The following is a 20,683-nucleotide window of genomic DNA, read 5'->3' on the forward strand; positions in this document are numbered from 1 at the left end:
GACATCAGCTTAGCCCCGGGTCTTTTCCAGACCTAGCAACTCCCCTGCCGAGCCCCAGGGGCGTTGCTAGGGGGGGCTAAAGGGGCTATAGCCCCTGATCTTTTGGTTGTAGCCCCGGATAGAATCTCAGGAGCTACAGCCAAAAGACTAGCTAGCCCCCAGTCCCAACAGTTCCGACATCAGCTTAGCCCCGGGTCTTTTCCAGACCTAGCAACTCCCCTGCCGAGCCCCAGGGGCGTTGCTAGGGGGGGCTAAAGGGGCTATAGCCCCTGATCTTTTGGTTGTAGCCCCGGATAGAATCTCAGGAGCTACAGCCAAAAGACTAGCTAGCCCCCAGTCCCAACAGTTCTGACATCAGCTTAGCCCCGGGTCTTTTCCAGACCTAGCAACTCCCCTGGCCAAGTACAAAGAAAGTAATGAGAGGAAACCTTTGCATCCACTGATCGGGCGGAAGTAGGTGACAGGCAGTGGTGCTTTGGCTGGCTGTAAAAAGCAGGTATAAAGCAATATTCATCCCCCCATCCTGGCTGTAAATGCAGGTGGCCAGCTGTAAAGATGAGCCAGTCTTGGCCGGGAAAAGCACATGCACAGGATGGAATGTGACCAGCCCAGTTTGGAAATCTAGGTGATATGATGCTGGTGGCAACAAACCTTGAAAAGGGAAGGATTTCATTAATAATTGGTCTAACATTAGTAAGTGGCCGGTTGTGGGTAGTTGGGGTTTTACCAAAAGTCAACACCAGCAGCGGTTCGGTGTGATCTGTCCATTCTGGTGCTGACCATCTCATTCTGAGAAAGGGTAGCCACTTCTCGGTGTTAACCCCCCACATTTCCAAATTGGTGGACTCGGAATGAAGTTGTCATGCATTGGGTGTTTGGCATGAAATGTGTGCTACATGCAACAATGTCCTGTGTGGCTAATTGCCACCAGAGATATGTGACTTTTCCAGGTCTGTGGAATGTCTGGCTCTACTGGCCACTCAGGAAACAGACGATGGAAGCAGCTGCACCTGTTGGAGATTTGACACCAGAAAGATTGCCTCTGGGGCCACTGTTGGAGTGTTTACGTAAATCGATTCATCCTGGTGGGTTCGTTAGCATATCTCCTGTGCTGCCCATGTTCTTACAGTATCTGCCAGAACAGAATGCCTGAAAAGTCTATGCTCCTTTGTTGAGGGGCAGGTCTACCCTCAAAGTATGGTCAAGGGCCTACAAATGTGACTGAGGGTATACATTCGTAGGTTTGAGGGTTTCCTGGGCATTCTAAGGACAATTGGAGAAGGGAACTGTTATGAAGTGCCATCCTGGGGGCAGCAGGTATGTCCTTAAGAGGTTCCTTTGTTAGGCCCAGGTTACATGAGGTCAGGAACATTATAGCTATACATCAGGGTAAGAGGACAGAGCCTACTGGCTCCCACCACCCAAGCTCTCAGCTCCAACTGCCGCTGATGAGGAGGAGGCGTGTGCAGCCGAATCAGCCTCAGACGCGCTGAAAAGGAGGTGAGGCCCCAAGTGACCGGGCCCACCACGTGGAGAGCAGCTTGAGCTCCGGGCACAGTGCGGGTGGCGGATGGAGGGGTGCTTGCGCTACCCCGGCTGCCTCCCTCATCACTGGGGGTGCTCCTGCCCTCCGTGTGCGCCTCAACGTCGATGGAGGAAAAAGGAGGAAGGAGCTGGAGGCTATGCGGCGACCCCCGAGGTAACAAAGGATGGGGCGGGGCCGCAGGACTATATTCCCGGCACCACGGAAAGGAGAGCTCGCTTTGAGGAGAGGGCAATGGAGGAGAGGTGCCAAAGGGGCCGTCAAACAGCAGAGACGGCCCCCAAATATAAGGCGGGCCCGTCACCAAAAAAACAAACAAAAAAAAAACTAGGCAATTTTGGCCCCAAAGTAACAAATGATGGGGGCGTGGCCGATGTTCAACTGGCCCGCAGCGGTGAAAAAAAATAAGAAATCGAAGGACAACGGAGGTCCGCAGAGGCCACCGAAAGCAAAATAGAAGAGGGGGCGTGGCCCATTACCATTCAGGACTGCAGTGCTGAAACAAAACGTTGCGGGACTGGCCCCAATGTGAGGCTCTGGTCCTTGGAAGGAGTCACTGCATCCATGCCTTCCTGAGTATTGGCTGGGGGTAAAGAAATATCAGGGCAGTCAGCGCTGCATGGTGTTAGCCACCAACATCCCTGAGGCAAATGACCAGGGAGTGCATCCAATCATCAAGTCCAAAGTGCTTCAGGTTTTGGGAATCCTCCATCGTCAGGAAAGCAAAGGGAAAAGAGAAGGTGTGTGGCTGTCTGCGTTCAAGAGCCACCGGACAATGACAGGGACTGTCAAGAAGGAGAACAGCAATTGGGGGTCGCAGCTCTTGTGAGTGCTTGTGCAAGGAGTGGTTTGTCATCTCGCCACCAGTACCCTGCAATGGGGAGCCTGTACCATGCATGAACAAGGCCCATGTGGCCCCTGGTGCTCCCAGGTGCGGCTTTGTGGGCCCTGAACTCTCATATGGCTTCCGGCATCCAGCCATGATTGTGTTCTGCTGTCTAGAGACTTGTGGTCCCTGGTACTCCCAGGTGCGGCCTTACCCGTCCGTGAACCCCGAACTGTCCTGAAGAGTTCTTGATGGAAGTCGGGCTGGTGGCCCGCAGACCAGATTGGAACAGCCGAATTATGATGTGATACTGTAGTATTGTGTTTGGGGTGTGGTGGGTCTGCGATGGGTGATGGTGTTGTGTTAGGGGTGCAAGATCCCCTCACCCAGGTTAATAAAGGGTGTGCCTGGATGTAGAATGTTAACATGTCACCAGTAACTCACCAACCCAGACCGTCACCCCTGGACAACCTGGGCCCCAAGAGTGTGAAGAATAGTGGGAGTTATAATCCTAGGATTATTGTGTGCATTGTGCTGTGATTTTGCCTTTTGTTTTGTTGTTATGAAAAAGGATGAGAGTTGCATGTCACCCCTCCTGGGGAACATGGTACCTCCCAAGGATCTGGGTATGAACACATGGTGGCAACCATGTGACCAAGTTCATAAAAAGAAGGAGCCGCTTCCGGCTCGTCAGTCGATCCTAACCTGACTCCGGTGTGTTTCTTCAAGGCACCATGCTGGTGCCCACCACTTGCAGGAGCCCCAGGGACCACGTGCAGGAGCCCCAAGGACCACGTGCAGGAGCCCTAAGGACCACGTGCAGGAGCCCCAAGGACCACGTGCAGGAGCCCCAAGGACCACGTACAGGAGCCCCAAGGACGGGTCCCTGCACGAGGACGGTGCCCCTGCTGGACAACACCATCCCGCTTGACTGTAGTGGCCATGTGACCATGGCTGGTGGGGCTGCCTCCAGCCCACGTGTTTGTCTCCGGTGATCCGGGGAATGCGGAGTGATCCCTGCTCGTGTCCGCTGCGTGAACTCAGCACTGGTGTCCATGTCGGGTGACCCCGACATCAGAAGTGGCCAGCTCCGGCGGTCCGGAAGCAGGCCACCACAACTGCAAAAATTGCCATCCTACTTCACAAACCATATGTAGAAGCAGAAACTCTCCACGCAACACTACATAGAAAATCACAGGCGTGAATGTCTCACTACAGCAAACAGCAGCAGGGGTGGCTCGTCCATGAGGCCGCTGGGACGATGACCCGCCGTGGAGTCATGGCGTCACCCACCATGCAGTGCCGAGTTAAACTGACAAATCTGTCCCCCAGTGCACACGTGCAAATGGCCATGCGTGTTTTGCTTCTGCACCTTTGCATGGCCCAATGCACATGCAGGCTGGGGAACCGCAGCTCGGAATAGACGTCGAGAGTGCTCATGCACGTCCCGCATAATAAGACTGCCTTGGGCTGTAAGCTCCGAGCACTCCAGCTCCTTTTCACATGTGCACGAACCAGGACGCACTCTGTGCTTTCTGTTTCCTGTTATGCTGCGTGGGAGATGCTGGCCACATGGTAGGCAGTGTCACGGCAAGGAGCAGTATCCAGGTGAGAGCAGACATTGAACTGTATTTGGCATATATGATTGTGTATGTTGTTATGTGTGTATGTATGCATGTGTGAATGAACAAGTGTATGGTGTCTAGGTGCACATGGGGATTTGATTTGATATGGAATTTGTATTGCCTATATCCCGGAGGAACCCAGCAGCAGGCTGCATCTAGGCACAGGTCTTGTCTGTTAAGATTTAGAGAATACAGTCCATCATCTATTCAGATGTACACAAACAGGAGCGTTTTTAGTTGCTTCCTAAAAACGGCCAGGGATTGAGTCTGTCGCAGATGGAGTGGGAGTGAGTTCCACGCCCGGGGACCAGGCACCGAAAAATGTGTGTCACCACAACAAGTAGTGTTGGAAGGAATACGTGCGTGCATGCTGTGTAAATGTCTGTTTGAATAAGCGAGTGAACGTTTGTTTGAATAAGTCAGTAAATATGTATGTGCTTGTGCCGCCCAGTACACTGACTTTGGCGGGTGTTGGGTGAATTATGTTATCATTTTTTACTCATGCAGCCAGTCTAGCCTTTTCTTACTGTGGTATTACATTTCATACTAGACATCGATGATAAAGCAATTATAAGTGTTATTTCGTGGCTAAAGTCACATTTTGGTGGAGCCAGTCTAGCCATTTTTTACTGTGACATAACATTTGTTTACTGGGCATCTATGATAAAGCAAACATGGAAACTGTTATTAGCTAGACTGGCATTTTGGTGTAGCCAGTTAACCTATAATATCTTATTGTGACATCACATTTTTACTAGGAATCTACGAGAAAGCAAGCATACAAATTGTTATTATATGGCTAGGCTGGCATTTTGATGCAGCCAGTATAGCTATAAGTTCTTACTGTAGAATGACATTTTTTACTGGACATCTATGAGAAAGCAGGCATAACAAGTGTTATTACATGGCTAGACTGGCATTTTAGTGCAGCCAGTCTAGCTATAAATTCTTCCACTGACATTTATTACTGGGTATCTATAATAAAGCAAAAATGATAAGTGGTATTATGTGTCTAAACTGGCCTACATTGGCTCAGCCAGTTATGACATGTTTTTGTATTGTGACATGGCATTTTATTGGTAAAGCCAACAGTAATATGTTCTTACAAGTGGATACTGGCATATAATGGCAGAGCCATCTTGGACATTTTTGATTTTAGTACCGTTACTGGCATTATGAACAAAGCCAAGATGGGCATAATCTTATATGTGAATACCAGCATATATTGGTCAACCAGAATGGAAATGTATGGGCTCAGCCAACATGAACATGTTTTTTTTATACTGACATATATTGTTGGGGAATAACATCACAAAAATGTGTTGGAGAGTTTTCCTGTGCACTGTTGTTGACTTGCATCCATTAGATCTTTTAATAACGTAACATACAAAAGCTATTGAAAACTGTTTGGCTTTTTACCCAATTATTAACAGAAAGTGTTCTGTATAATGCACCATTTTAACCCACTATTCAAATGTTCTCACTGGGGAGTCCCTCTCCCTCCTCATGAAGCACCCTTGGCAGGTTTGGGCTCACTCCATACGCTCAGTCGTTCTCGCATATTTGTGAAACATATTTATGCCGCTCCAATTAACAAATTACCAAATTTACCAGCTGCCACTGAACGACGACAGACAGACAAGAAAATGAAAGAGAAGAGTAATTCCCATGGGAAAATATTCAAGATAAAAGGACATCACAGTGATCAGGAGGAATTTGAGAAGCAGGCAAGTAACATTACAATATTAAAACAAACATTTGGAAATCAACAGTTCTGGAGCTTGTATAGGCATTGTATATGCATTTGCCAGGCACTGCCATCTCGTAAGCCATTTGCCAGCTGTTGCCACCTTATGGCCAGTTAGTGCCATTGCTTGCTATGTCTTGCCATGCTATGCCTAGATACTCACGTTGCATGGCATATATTGCTATCCTTTACCAGGTGCTGCCATTGCAATAGGAAAGGTTGATAATGTCTTCATTGTGTGCACAATTGATCATTTCCACTTTTGCACAATGTTACAGGATCAGAGGGGTAACAGGGGCTGGGTACTGCCAACCGCTGCACGTCTCTGTGCCCAGGGAGCAGAGGGGAGAATCCCCTGCCCTACCCCACCATGCCCCGGTAAATTGGCAGGGGCTAGCATACCTTTGTCCCTTTCATGGGGTCTAGACCTCAAGCATCCATATGGTGCTGAGCATAAAATGGGAGCAGGGCCTCCATCTCCTGCACTGAGTTGTGGATTGGATAGAAGCCTTATATAATATCGCCGGGAAAAGGTTGTGGCGAAATTATATGGGTGACCATATATATGAAGACAGGGGCAGAAAAAAAAGAAAAAAAAATTAAGAAAAAAAAGGGTCTGGGGGTTTGGGAGTTGCGGGGGTGTCCCCCGCATGTTCCATGCAATAATGTCCCCCCCAAAAAATTGCCATTTTTCGGCGACATTTTTGCATGGCGATATTTTTGGGGGGACATTATTACATGGAACCTAGAAGCCCTGTGAAGAGAAGACTGGGGTGGCTGGAGGGGAGGGGTTTGTCAGGTCCAGCGCACCACGACAAGACTGTGCATGATGCTTTCCATGTACCAACAATGTACACGGACAACCACATACTAGGATGCCTCTGTTATGCTCATCCCAAGGAGCAGTTGAGCGAGGCCACGTGAAAGCACTGAGCATGGAGGTTCGCTGTGGCAGCTCCACTCTCAGCTTACATGAAGATGGATTCCAATATGGCATTCTGCCTTCTTCTAAGCTTGGTGGGCCTACCCACACGGGGGGATGGGCACACAGGGGCAGAGCAGAATCCGCAAATCACTTATGCCCAACCAATCCATCCCCCTACCAGCACTTGACACCTGATGTCTTCACTTACCCTTGCACTTGCCACAGCCCGCCCACATCTTTTACTTATTGGTATTATTTATTTATTCATTCATTTATTTAACTGTCGAGACCATGTTCTGCACTGCCCCCTCCCCCTTCCCCTGCACTTGCGCGATCTGAATGACACCTGGCCTAGTAGGATCGTTGTCTGTCTTCCCTCTGTTTCCCCTCCCTTGCCTTGTTGCGCCTTAAAACACTTGTGTATAGGTCCATTACAAACGCCATATCATTTCATATCAATGCCACAGGTGCCATTTGCTGGGCCAACCTACTATATAACTTGCGGGCTTGCTAGCCGGGCAAGGGTTGTCGGAGGAGGAGAAGGAGTGGCTTTGGAGACTGTTGCATGGGAGAGTAGAAGGTGTTGGAGCAGGAGGATGGAGGCTGGGGGGAGATGGCTCGAGGACTGGATCCTTGGAGGTGGACAAGAATAAGTAGGTGGTGAGGTTTATCAGGTGGAGTGAGGACGAGGAGGTTGGAAGAGGCACTGAGGGAGGAGATGAGGACTTTATAGAAGCAGAGGTTGCTGGGGCTGTTGGGAGAGGGGAGGGAGAGGAGGCTGGAGGTATACATCGAGGAGTAGTAAGGAAGCAACAGACTCAGTCTAATATTGAGGAGGGGAGGTACGAGCATTAGCGGGACATTGAGGAGGAGGGAGAGAAGAAGCACAGCATAAACCGCAAGGTCTATTATAGGACCACTAAGGTGCGAGAATGTAGTGGCTCATTGAGGGAGCAGGAGAGGATGGAGGGCTGGGGACTAGAGCCAGGACCTCAGTACAGAGAAGAGGAGAAGGTACCCTTTCCCAACCTCTCCACGAGTGCAGTTCCCAGTGACAGCTCTGGTGCCCCTTCCTACCTCACCCAGCCCTAAACATAACTGCTATCCAGGCTTAATGTGCAGGCAAAGGGTCTCCCACGAGGTGAGGATGAAAAGCAGCGGACATGCATCTTCAAATCGAAAATTCAAGAAGGAAGAGTGGGGACACTCAAACCCCCAAGACTGTGAGTGGCTGAGAAGGGAGAAGATATCCTGGGAAACAAGGCTGAAATGGAAAGCTGGCTGGCAGACTCTGTGAAAGTTGGAATTGGCTTTTGCCAGTTTGAGAAATGGATGGCTTGCAGGTGCTTGCCTGTTACCATTCAAGCATCCATTAATCATCCGGGCTGGGTTTGTATATGGAGTTCCCTGCTGTTGAGGTCTGCCAAGGACTCGACGCTCGCTTTGGGATATCCTTTCTCCTTATCAGTACCCCCCACCACTCACAACCGCACCACCACAAACTGCCAGTATTGTGCTGTTCCCATTTGTTTCTTCCATCTGCCCACTACAAGGACCTTTTGCTTAGGTGTCGGCTTAATATTCTGGCCACCACAGAGGTTTTGTTATCACGAAAGAGGATCAACCCGAGCGAAACTGAATGTAGGTGTTGTGGGACTACGCAGATGGTGGAAACTACATTTCATCTGGCCACCTCTTGTAGGGCCCTAACTGGATTGCGCATGGATAGACTGAAATCATTTGCTCGAGAAGTGATGACATTAAGAGCTTCTTAATGGTGGGATTGGATAAGGATGGGGAGAGACCCCATCTCACCATAGCTGTGTTAAAACTGATAAAGCTGGTATTAGAAGACTCACCATTAGTGATAAAGAACTTCTAAGTAGTTACTGAGAGCAAAACTACCGAAATTGGTGAAGTAATGTAGGGAGTTTGTGAATGGATTTAAAGAGAGAGATAAGTAGTTAAGATTGGGTGTTAAGAGAAGAAAATGGTTAAAAGGATGGTATGGAAATAGATTGTTTTAATTGAGTATTATTGGGATTCTGAATTCCTTTCCCTTTCTAAATGTGGGAGTTTTAGTGTGATGAATATTGTTTTTTTGCTATTATTGGAAGTGTAAAAGGATATGTGATAATGTAAATGGTTGTTTATTCTTTTCTTTTGAAAAAGTAAGAATTAACCAATACAAATTTAATTAAAAAAAATATATGCATTCATTGTTGGGTCAAATGTCTAAAAGAAAGCAACCTGAAAGGAAGCAGCAAATTAAGCTTTTCGTCAATTGGAGGAAGTTAATCGGTTTGTCAAATATAATTATATATTTATATACAGGAAGAACAATGCTATTTTGATCACAAAAGACCCTGCAATATATAAGAAATCAGATTTGAGGGAAGCAGTGGGCTTCTTGCAAAGGGGTGAGTTTAAGGGACATTCTGACCAGGTTGCGGAGGGGAGTAAATGGAACAGTCACTGGGGATGATACATAAGTGAGCGTACACAGATTAAGGACAACATTGGACATGTTTAGGTGCAGGTAGGCGGTACGGTTGTAGGTAAAAGATTAAAATACAAAGGATCGAATGACAATACTTTCGAGTCAAAAGGACCGAAAAAACAAAAAATCGAATGCACTTTTTTATTTTTTTTTATTTTTATGGGAGGTCCCCCCCAAACAAGTGAAGCAATAGACTAGATGAGAAACCTAGTCACACAACCGCTCTCCGTTTGTACCCAGACTGGGTAATTATATTAGAACAAACAGTTCCAAAAAACATTAGTTTGATTCTTCTTAATTTCAAAATTGGTCATAGAAAAAATAATAAGTTCCAGGTATTTGTTAATGTAATGTATATTCTTTTATCAAAAAAATGATCACTAATCAAATCTTAGTGAGGGCGCAGCTGACATGTTGCTTTATATTAGTAGACTTCAAGTGCCAATGCATTTCGGAGTATAAAGCTCCTTCATCAGGGCAAGTCTATACTTATAGGAAACAATAACATCATCGAAAAATGCATACAATATACATAAAGCAAGAAATACATGATGGTATGTAATGGTAGCATAATGATAATAAAGCGCATAGAAGAATAATGGTTACATACCCCAATGGAAGAATTCGAGTCAAGGTGTGATATGTAAAAACAGAGAAAAATGAAGTAAATAGAAATTAGTGTGGATTAGCGTTTAAAGTCATACAATTAATGTCATGGGCTCATAGGTAGAAGAAAATTACCTCGCTTAAAGAGTGGAGTCAGGCGCGTTAAAACTGGAAAGAAACAGTATCGAACGTATGTTCTCACAAAGAACACGATCGGATGCTGGAGGGAATCCAGTGTGCGATCTGTAAAAGCAAAATATGCTTCAGTGGGTGCGGTTGTAAAAGAGTAGGTACACGGAGTGTAAGAAGCCACAACCGAAGCGGTTACCTGAGTTCAAAGAATAGTGTCAGCGGTGGACGCAGCGAGCCGTGGTGCATCGCTGATTGAAAGCGTTGCTAGGGAAACGGTAAGTGAAATAGGCACGTGACCGCAACCCGCTGGGCGAACCCGCGTGGTGCGTAATGTGATTCAAATGGCAGCATACTGACGTTGGGGGCAACAAAGGTGCAAGAAAAACCATTACGGGGGCAGCAAGGGCTGAGGCATGAATATTAAAACGAAAAAATAAAAATAAAATAAAATGTGCATAACATAGACATAGAAAAAATGCTCATCATGTGTAAACATCTTCATTATGAGTCAGACATAACTAATATAAAGCAAGTGTAATTAAATTCCATCATATTCAAAATTGTTATATAGAACTGAAAAAACGCAATGTATCAAGACTAATAGATATATAAAATAATGTGCATTCAGACAAATAAACAATGTATTCGATCGATCCGCGGGTGGTGGTGCCAGATGGTACCACCTTGGGTCCCAGTCAAATGACCAGGAGAAGCAGACCGCTCGGGGGGAATCATAATATTTGTAAAATGAAACAAGCAAATAAAACAAAAATAATTACCATGTGTATCTATGCCTATTGGCTAGTTGTGTTAGAACCTATGTCATGTTTAAGAAAGAAGAGACACATCAAAACAAATACATTTCAATGGTAACAAATTGACTGAAAGTTGAAGCATTAAAGATAGCAATGATAGTTAATCTCATCATTAAGACCATTGGGTTGCAAACTCCCAAGTTTATCAATCCAAAAAGTTTCTCTCTGGTTGAGGCGAAGACTCATATCTTCATGTGGATTAATCTTGGTTAGTACTTCCAAAATCAGGAACCTGATTTGTGCCAAACCATGTCGCTTATCACTCCAATGTCTGGCCACTGCAGAATTAGGATTTGAATTCCGGATGCACGAGCGGTGCTCATTCCATCGTATTTTAGCAGCTCTCGTGGATTGGCCGACATAATATTTACCACATGGGCACTTGATACCATATATTATGTTCACACTGTCACAAGTGCCAAAAGACTTCAGAGGAATCTTGTTGCCTGTGCGGGGATGGTTCACAACATTTCCTTTGATCACCATGTTGCAGTTAGCACAGTGTAGGCAGGGATATGTGCCCGTCCGTTGAGTGCTAGGTTCTTTTAAAGGAGGTCTAGTATGAACAAGTTCATCACGGAGATTCCTGCTTCTTTGATAGGCAAATACTGGTGTTTGATCAAATAGTTTCTGAACTCTCACATCATCCTTAAAAATACTCCAGTGTTTTTTAATGGAATTCTTGATTTTATTGCTTTGAATCGAATATTTCGAAACATAGACCGGAGATTTAAGTTCTCTTTTGGATTTGGTGATATTGGTCAATAAGGTCTCGCGACTGAGGGCATTCACTTTCTCAGATGCTAAAAGTACCTCTGCCTGCTTATAACCCCGTGCCAGGAATTTATCCTTCATTTCGATTTGTTGGGCTAGGCATTCTTCAGGGTCACTCACAATCTTTTTAACTCTCAAAAGTTGACTGTATGGAAGATTTCTCAAGAGACTGGGCTGGTGAAAACTGAGACGGTGTAGCAAATTGTTACGATCAGTGGTTTTGCGGAACAGAGTTGTGCTGTAACTGCTGTTTCCCTTCTTTATTAAGACATCAAGGAATGTGATCATGTCTTTAGATATCTCACTCATGAGCTGGATACGCGGATCAATGCTATTGAGGTATTCAAAGAAATCGGTAAATGTGGATTCGGTTCCTGTCCAGATTCCAAAAATGTCATCGATGTACCGTGACCATAAGTGAATATTGCTGTTCCATTCTTGATTCTTCAAAATGTGTTCTGTTTCAAATTTATACATGAAACAATTTGCATATGATGGTGCCATGGTGGCGCCCATCGATGTACCCGATGTTTGAAGAAAAAACTTATTCTGATATTGAAAATATGAATTTTCTGCAATGAATTGAAGAAGAACGATGATGAATTCTTTCTGAGCCCGGACCTCGGGTGTTTCCAGTAAAAGCCAATTAACAGATTCAATGCCTAGATCATGCGGTATAGATGTATATAGGCTCTTAACATCAATGGTAAACATCAAATGATCACAATGGAAAATCGAGCTATTAAGTTTTTGCAAGAAGTGTGTTGTATCTCTGATGTAAGTAGAAGTATTTTGTATGAGTGGCTGAAGAAAAAAGTCAATATATATACCCAATGGCTGATTGATGCTGTCCATGCCTGCAACAATTGGTCTCCCTGGTGGTTTGGCCTGGTCCTTATGAATCTTAGGTAAAGTGTAAAAGTTGGGTATCCTGGGATGCTTGTTGTTCAAAAATTTGCGAGTGTGTTCATTAATCCAATCCAGTTCCATTGCCCTGTCGAGTATGGTTTCCAAGTTCTGTTTGATTGAGGCTGTGGGATCATGGTCAAGGGGTGCATAAACAGTTGAATCTTGTAATTGCCGGTTGCATTCTGCATCATAGTCAGAGGTATTCATGATCACCAGGGCTCCCCCTTTATCTGCTGGACGGATGGTTATATTTTTATCACAGTAGAGGTTTCTGATAGTTTGCATCTCGTGGGGTTTCATATTCTTATAGGGTGGAGTTTTATAGCTAATGCGTTCCAGATCTCTGGTGACCATTTTCTGGAAAATATCGATGGATGGTACCGATATAGGTGGTATGAAGCCACTCTTTGCCCTGAACTCCTGGAAATCAGGGGCGTCAGAAATGCTTTCGTGGGGTTCAAGTTCTTCAAAGAATACCTTAAGTTTCAATTTCCTCACGAATTTGTTGAGCTCAATTTTGGTATCAAACAGAGTCGTGCTGTATGTGGGCACAAAGCTAAGTCCCTTTTGTAGCGTGTTTACTTCTGTTTTGTTTAATGCCCTTTCAGATATGTTAATTACTAGGTTTTCTTCAGCTGAAGTCTCGTTTGAGGCTTGGTTCTGGGGTTTCCTCCTCCCCCTGCGGGTTCTTTTGGTCGCGCTCCTAAAAAAAGCGGGGTCATTGATGTTTGGGTTAAAGGGTCAGTTGTACGATTGGAACCACTAGATGTCTCGTCTATTGGTGCGTCAGAATCTCTTTGTGCATCTGAATCAGAACTGGATGTATGGTCTGGTGGGTACCGGTGAAGTTTCTTAGGAGCTATTGGTCCGTATTTGTCCATCCACGTATATACCTCTTCATTAATGTAATCATAAGTGTCGCGTTTGAATTTCTTGACTTTTTTTTGTTCTAACTCTGTCTTGTATGTCTCGAGCTTCGAGTTAATATCAGTTAGAATTATATCATACTCCTCCTTTCCCAATGAATCAACAAGTTCCTTCTCAATTTCTTGGATTTCTGTGTTGAGAGAAATAAGATTTTTCGACAACTCTTGAATAGTTAGTAGAATGAGATCTAAAGAGCATTTGTTCAAGATAGCTTCCCATTTACGTACAAATTCTTTGCTTTCTTTGCAGAGGGTCGGACGAAGTTGGATGCGCAAGCCTCTTGGGATGCGTTGATTTTTAAAGTAACGACCAAGGGTGATGGCATGAAGCTTGCGGTTAATTTCTTTGCGTATCAAGTATTCAAGCTGTTTGATCCGTTTACCCGGGTCTTTGGTTCCAGTGGCATGTGGGCCAATGGTCGTTTCGCTAATCAGTTCGAGAATGGCAGCCGCCTCCTCAGTAGAAAACCCTAAGAGAAAGTGAATGCCCTCAGTCGCGAGACCTTATTGACCAATATCACCAAATCCAAAAGAGAACTTAAATCTCCGGTCTATGTTTCGAAATATTCGATTCAAAGCAATAAAATCAAGAATTCCATTAAAAAACACTGGAGTATTTTTAAGGATGATGTGAGAGTTCAGAAACTATTTGATCAAACACCAGTATTTGCCTATCAAAGAAGCAGGAATCTCCGTGATGAACTTGTTCATACTAGACCTCCTTTAAAAGAACCTAGCACTCAACGGACGGGCACATATCCCTGCCTACACTGTGCTAACTGCAACATGGTGATCAAAGGAAATGTTGTGAACCATCCCCGCACAGGCAACAAGATTCCTCTGAAGTCTTTTGGCACTTGTGACAGTGTGAACATAATATATGGTATCAAGTGCCCATGTGGTAAATATTATGTCGGCCAATCCACGAGAGCTGCTAAAATACGATGGAATGAGCACCGCTCGTGCATCCGGAATTCAAATCCTAATTCTGCAGTGGCCAGACATTGGAGTGATAAGCGACATGGTTTGGCACAAATCAGGTTCCTGATTTTGGAAGTACTAACCAAGATTAATCCACATGAAGATATGAGTCTTCGCCTCAACCAGAGAGAAACTTTTTGGATTGATAAACTTGGGAGTTTGCAACCCAATGGTCTTAATGATGAGATTAACTATCATTGCTATCTTTAATGCTTCAACTTTCAGTCAATTTGTTACCATTGAAATGTATTTGTTTTGATGTGTCTCTTCTTTCTTAAACATGACATAGGTTCTAACACAACTAGCCAATAGGCATAGATACACATGGTAATTATTTTTGTTTTATTTGCTTGTTTCATTTTACAAATATTATGATTCCCCCCGAGCGGTCTGCTTCTCCTGGTCATTTGACTGGGACCCAAGGTGGTACCATCTGGCACCACCACCCGCGGATCGATCGAATACATTGTTTATTTGTCTGAATGCACATTATTTTATATATCTATTAGTCTTGATACATTGCGTTTTTTCAGTTCTATATAACAATTTTGAATATGATGGAATTTAATTACACTTGCTTTATATTAGTTATGTCTGACTCATAATGAAGATGTTTACACATGATGAGCATTTTTTCTATGTCTATGTTATGCACATTTTATTTTATTTTTATTTTTTCGTTTTAATATTCATGCCTCAGCCCTTGCTGCCCCCGTAATGGTTTTTCTTGCACCTTTGTTGCCCCCAACGTCAGTATGCTGCCATTTGAATCACATTACGCACCACGCGGGTTCGCCCAGCGGGTTGCGGTCACGTGCCTATTTCACTTACCGTTTCCCTAGCAACGCTTTCAATCAGCGATGCACCACGGCTCGCTGCGTCCACCGCTGACACTATTCTTTGAACTCAGGTAACCGCTTCGGTTGTGGCTTCTTACACTCCGTGTACCTACTCTTTTACAACCGCACCCACTGAAGCATATTTTGCTTTTACAGATCGCACACTGGATTCCCTCCAGCATCCGATCGTGTTCTTTGTGAGAACATACGTTCGATACTGTTTCTTTCCAGTTTTAACGCGCCTGACTCCACTCTTTAAGCGAGGTAATTTTCTTCTACCTATGAGCCCATGACATTAATTGTATGACTTTAAACGCTAATCCACACTAATTTCTATTTACTTCATTTTTCTCTGTTTTTACATATCACACCTTGACTCGAATTCTTCCATTGGGGTATGTAACCATTATTCTTCTATGCGCTTTATTATCATTATGCTACCATTACATACCATCATGTATTTCTTGCTTTATGTATATTGTATGCATTTTTCGATGATGTTATTGTTTCCTATAAGTATAGACTTGCCCTGATGAAGGAGCTTTATACTCCGAAATGCATTGGCACTTGAAGTCTACTAATATAAAGCAACATGTCAGCTGCGCCCTCACTAAGATTTGATTAGTGATCATTTTTTTGATAAAAGAATATACATTACATTAACAAATACCTAGAACTTATTATTTTTTCTATGACCAATTTTGAAATTAAGAAGAATCAAACTAATGTTTTTTGGAACTGTTTGTTCTAATATAATTACCCAGTCTGGGTACAAACGGAGAGCGGTTGTGTGACTAGGTTTCTCATCTAGTCTATTGCTTCACTTATTTTCTTGGGTCAGGGTGACTCCAGACCCATCTCAGCCTGCTCCCGCAAGTGTTTAATTGCTATAATTTGAAATACAAATACGAACTGAAGACGACAAACAATAATAACATTTACCTGGTGGTGCCCACTTATTTCTCTTTTTTCTTGTTCCTCCTGTTTTGAGTCACACGAAAGTGGAGGCACACATTGTCTAAAACTACCTATCCACATTTGATTATCACTAACATGTCCTTTGAAGACATAGAAGGACTCTCGTCTAAATGTGCAGAAACCTTAGGGTTTTCTACTGAGGAGGCGGCTGCCATTCTCGAACTGATTAGCGAAACGACCATTGGCCCACATGCCACTGGAACCAAAGACCCGGGTAAACGGATCAAACAGCTTGAATACTTGATACGCAAAGAAATTAACCGCAAGCTTCATGCCATCACCCTTGGTCGTTACTTTAAAAATCAACGCATCCCAAGAGGCTTGCGCATCCAACTTCGTCCGACCCTCTGCAAAGAAAGCAAAGAATTTGTACGTAAATGGGAAGCTATCTTGAACAAATGCTCTTTAGATCTCATTCTACTAACTATTCAAGAGTTGTCGAAAAATCTTATTTCTCTCAACACAGAAATCCAAGAAATTGAGAAGGAACTTGTTGATTCATTGGGAAAGGAGGAGTATGATATAATTCTAACTGATATTAACTCGAAGCTCGAGACATACAAGACAGAGTTAGAACAAAAAAAAGTCAAGAAATTCAAACGCGACACTTATGATTACATTAATGAAGAGGTATATACGTGGATGGACAAATACGGACCAATAGCTCCTAAGAAACTTCACCGGTACCCACCAGACCATACATCCAGTTCTGATTCAGATGCACAAAGAGATTCTGACGCACCAATAGACGAGACATCTAGTGGTTCCAATCGTACAACTGACCCTTTAACCCAAACATCAATGACCCCGCTTTTTTTAGGAGCGCGACCAAAAGAACCCGCAGGGGGAGGAGGAAACCCCAGAACCAAGCCTCAAACGAGACTTCAGCTGAAGAAAACCTAGTAATTAACATATCTGAAAGGGCATTAAACAAAACAGAAGTAAACACGCTACAAAAGGGACTTAGCTTTGTGCCCACATACAGCACGACTCTGTTTGATACCAAAATTGAGCTCTACAAATTCGTGAGGAAATTGAAACTTAAGGTATTCTTTGAAGAACTTGAACCCCACGAAAGCATTTCTGACGCCCCTGATTTCCAGGAGTTCAGGGCAAAGAGTGGCTTCATACCACCTATATCGGTACCATCCATCGATATTTTCCAGAAAATGGTCACCAGAGATCTGGAACGCATTAGCTATAAAACTCCACCCTATAAGAATATGAAACCCCACGAGATGCAAACTATCAGAAACCTCTACTGTGATAAAAATATAACCATCCGTCCAGCAGATAAAGGGGGAGCCCTGGTGATCATGAATACCTCTGACTATGATGCAGAATGCAACCGGCAATTACAAGATTCAACTGTTTATGCACCCCTTGACCATGATCCCACAGCCTCAATCAAACAGAACTTGGAAACCATACTCGACAGGGCAATGGAACTGGATTGGATTAATGAACACACTCGCAAATTTTTGAACAACAAGCATCCCAGGATACCCAACTTTTACACTTTACCTAAGATTCATAAGGACCAGGCCAAACCACCAGGGAGACCAATTGTTGCAGGCATGGACAGCATCAATCAGCCATTGGGTATATATATTGACTTTTTTCTTCAGCCACTCATACAAAATACTTCTACTTACATCAGAGATACAACACACTTCTTGCAAAAACTTAATAGCTCGATTTTCCATTGTGATCATTTGATGTTTACCATTGATGTTAAGAGCCTATATACATCTATACCGCATGATCTAGGCATTGAATCTGTTGAATGGCTTTTACTGGAAACACCCGAGGTCCGGGCTCAGAAAGAATTCATCATCGTTCTTCTTCAATTCATTGCAGAAAATTCATATTTTCAATATCAGAATAAGTTTTTTCTTCAAACATCGGGTACATCGATGGGCGCCACCATGGCACCATCATATGCAAATTGTTTCATGTATAAATTTGAAACAGAACACATTTTGAAGAATCAAGAATGGAACAGCAATATTCACTTATGGTCACGGTACATCGATGACATTTTTGGAATCTGGACAGGAACCGAATCCACATTTACCGATTTCTTTGAATACCTCAATAGCATTGATCCGCGTATCCAGTTCACGAGTGAGATATCTAAAGACATGATCACATTCCTTGATGTCTTAATAAAGAAGGGAAACAGCAGTTACAGCACAACTCTGTTCCGCAAAACCACTGATCGTAACAATTTGCTACACCGTCTCAGTTTTCACCAGCCCAGTCTCTTGAGAAATCTTCCATACAGTCAACTTTTGAGAGTTAAAAAGATTGTGAGTGACCCTGAAGAATGCCTAGCCCAACAAATCGAAATGAAGGATAAATTCCTGGCACGGGTTTATAAGCAGGCAGAGGTACTTTTAGCATCTGAGAAAGTGAATGCCCTCAGTCGCGAGACCTTATTGACCAATATCACCAAATCCAAAAGAGAACTTAAATCTCCGGTCTATGTTTCGAAATATTCGATTCAAAGCAATAAAATCAAGAATTCCATTAAAAAACACTGGAGTATTTTTAAGGATGATGTGAGAGTTCAGAAACTATTTGATCAAACACCAGTATTTGCCTATCAAAGAAGCAGGAATCTCCGTGATGAACTTGTTCATACTAGACCTCCTTTAAAAGAACCTAGCACTCAACGGACGGGCACATATCCCTGCCTACACTGTGCTAACTGCAACATGGTGATCAAAGGAAATGTTGTGAACCATCCCCGCACAGGCAACAAGATTCCTCTGAAGTCTTTTGGCACTTGTGACAGTGTGAACATAATATATGGTATCAAGTGCCCATGTGGTAAATATTATGTCGGCCAATCCACGAGAGCTGCTAAAATACGATGGAATGAGCACCGCTCGTGCATCCGGAATTCAAATCCTAATTCTGCAGTGGCCAGACATTGGAGTGATAAGCGACATGGTTTGGCACAAATCAGGTTCCTGATTTTGGAAGTACTAACCAAGATTAATCCACATGAAGATATGAGTCTTCGCCTCAACCAGAGAGAAACTTTTTGGATTGATAAACTTGGGAGTTTGCAACCCAATGGTCTTAATGATGAGATTAACTATCATTGCTATCTTTAATGCTTCAACTTTCAGTCAATTTGTTACCATTGAAATGTATTTGTTTTGATGTGTCTCTTCTTTCTTAAACATGACATAGGTTCTAACACAACTAGCCAATAGGCATAGATACACATGGTAATTATTTTTGTTTTATTTGCTTGTTTCATTTTACAAATATTATGATTCCCCCCGAGCGGTCTGCTTCTCCTGGTCATTTGACTGGGACCCAAGGTGGTACCATCTGGCACCACCACCCGCGGATCGATCGAATACATTGTTTATTTGTCTGAATGCACATTATTTTATATATCTATTAGTCTTGATACATTGCGTTTTTTCAGTTCTATATAACAATTTTGAATATGATGGAATTTAATTACACTTGCTTTATATTAGTTATGTCTGACTCATAATGAAGATGTTTACACATGATGAGCATTTTTTCTATGTCTATGTTATGCACATTTTATTTTATTTTTATTTTTTCGTTTTAATATTCATGCCTCAGCCCTTGCTGCCCCCGTAATGGTTTTTCTTGCACCTTTGTTGCCCCCAACGTCAGTATGCTGCCATTTGAATCACATTACGCACCACGCGGGTTCGCCCAGCGGGTTGCGGTCACGTGCCTATTTCACTTACCGTTTCCCTAGCAACGCTTTCAATCAGCGATGCACCACGGCTCGCTGCGTCCACCGCTGACACTATTCTTTGAACTCAGGTAACCGCTTCGGTTGTGGCTTCTTACACTCCGTGTACCTACTCTTTTACAACCGCACCCACTGAAGCATATTTTGCTTTTACAGATCGCACACTGGATTCCCTCCAGCATCCGATCGTGTTCTTTGTGAGAACATACGTTCGATACTGTTTCTTTCCAGTTTTAACGCGCCTGACTCCACTCTTTAAGCGAGGTAATTTTCTTCTACCTATGAGCCCATGACATTAATTGTATGACTTTAAACGCTAATCCACACTAATTTCTATTTACTTCATTTTTCTCTGTTTTTAAATATCACACCTTGACTCGAATTCTTCCATTGGGGTATGTAACCATTATTCTTCTATGCGCTTTATTATCATTATGCTACCATTACATACCATCATGTATTTCTTGCTTTATGTATATTGTATGCATTTTTCGATGATGTTATTGTTTCCTATAAGTATAGACTTGCCCTGATGAAGGAGCTTTATACTCCGAAATGCATTGGCACTTGAAGTCTACTAATATAAAGCAACATGTCAGCTGCGCCCTCACTAAGATTTGATTAGTGATCATTTTTTTGATAAAAGAATATACATTACATTAACAAATACCTGGAACTTATTATTTTTTCTATGACCAATTTTGAAATTAAGAAGAATCAAACTAATGTTTTTTGGAACTGTTTGTTCTAATATAATTACCCAGTCTGGGTACAAACGGAGAGCGGTTGTGTGACTAGGTTTC

Source organism: Ambystoma mexicanum, chromosome 2p (genome assembly GCF_040938575.1).
Source record: "Ambystoma mexicanum isolate Mex_15411 chromosome 2p, UKY_AmexF1_1, whole genome shotgun sequence".
NCBI classification, from domain to species: Eukaryota; Metazoa; Chordata; class Amphibia; order Caudata; family Ambystomatidae; genus Ambystoma; species Ambystoma mexicanum.